Source organism: Otolemur garnettii, unplaced genomic scaffold (genome assembly GCF_000181295.1).
Source record: "Otolemur garnettii isolate 467f Iridium unplaced genomic scaffold, OtoGar3 scaffold00139, whole genome shotgun sequence".
NCBI classification, from domain to species: Eukaryota; Metazoa; Chordata; class Mammalia; order Primates; family Galagidae; genus Otolemur; species Otolemur garnettii.
The window spans coordinates 4,467,610-4,469,092 of NW_003852534.1; positions in this window are offsets into that span (position 1 = coordinate 4,467,610).

The following is a 1,483-nucleotide window of genomic DNA, read 5'->3' on the forward strand; positions in this document are numbered from 1 at the left end:
AAATGTGGGGTTATCTCCTTTCCTGTTCATTTTTTGTGTTTATAGATTAAAAAAATATCATTTACATGTTGTTTTAGGGGAAGGACCAGAGGGAACAAAAACAGATTCGCGTGTGTTCAGTCTGTCATCTTCACTTACAGGCAATAATAATTTTTAATGTTTGGTTTTTATCTAGATTCTTAATATGAAAGAAATAACAACATCTGCTTGAAACATCTTCACCTGTGAAGGTTTGGGGAGAGAAAAGCAACGGAGTTCACCACAGAGATTTCTAGGAAGGCTGATCCTTCAACAGCATCAGTCTCTGAGTTACCCCGATAGGTAGGACGCAGTCGTGGTGTGTTTACAGATATTATCTCCAGCCCTCTGCAGGCTCGGTTATTCATTTATTTTCCCACTGCAAATGAAGTAACAGAGAGAAAAAAAGTTTACAGAAATTCATTGAGGACACTCAGTAAGAGTTGTGTTTGCTTGAAATTCAGAACAAGATTCAGAGATGTTTCCTGAGATTCCACCTAACTTTTTTATTTGTCCTTAAATGCACTGAACAGAGAACCAAATAAAAGAGTATATTGGTAGAAGTGATGAGAGAGATGAAACAAAATCAATAATTCATTGAGGACTCGTGTGAAACAAAGCCCTGAGCAGAATTAGGACAACAGTGACAATTTCTCCATTAGTACTTCCTGTTTCTCTGACACTTCTCTGATCTTAAAGCCAGCTCTGGATCACAGTTCTTCAGTGGCTGATAAACTTTGAAGGAGTAGTCCATAAAATTTGTTGTTTTTAACATTCAGGGAAAGAGTTGATTTTCCCCTGAAGCTCTTGAAATCAGTACTTGCCAATGACTTTATTGAGACGGAATGAGCTTCATATGGAATAGAATGGCCAACATGAGCCCCCCTTGGCCTGATTCAGCTATAAACATATGAGTTCAGCCCAGGCTTCTCTTCCTGAGTGTTAAAAAAGCTAATTCAGTCTCTCTAGATCTTTCTTTGGTTTTCTGACTCCTTGTCATGTAGGACAGAGATAGAACAGTAAGAAATTGTAATGAGGTGTCTGCCATTGAGTAGACCTCATTTTGGGTTCTTATATGGCCGTTTCCTAGGTATTAACCTTGGGCAAGTTATCTACCTTCCCCTAAGTCTAGTTCATCATTGGAAAAAATGGAAAAGTTAGCATTATTTTACACATGGGATAACTTTGAGGATGAACCTATTTGTGAATTACTTGTAGTAGTATCTGGCTGTGGGTTGTTCATCCTTTCAGAAATCTGTCATTCAAAGTATACCGGAAGCTGAGTGTTCAAATATGCATAAGATTTCAGTCCTGATTTGAAGGAGCTCAGAGGTCAGTGGAGCATACAGGGTGGAATTAGATCATTCTAGTAGTGTCCCCTTGGTGAAATTGATCCCTACCAACAGTTTGAAATACTATCTGTCCACCACAGACCCTCACACTGATATGTTTACTCCAGACCTTT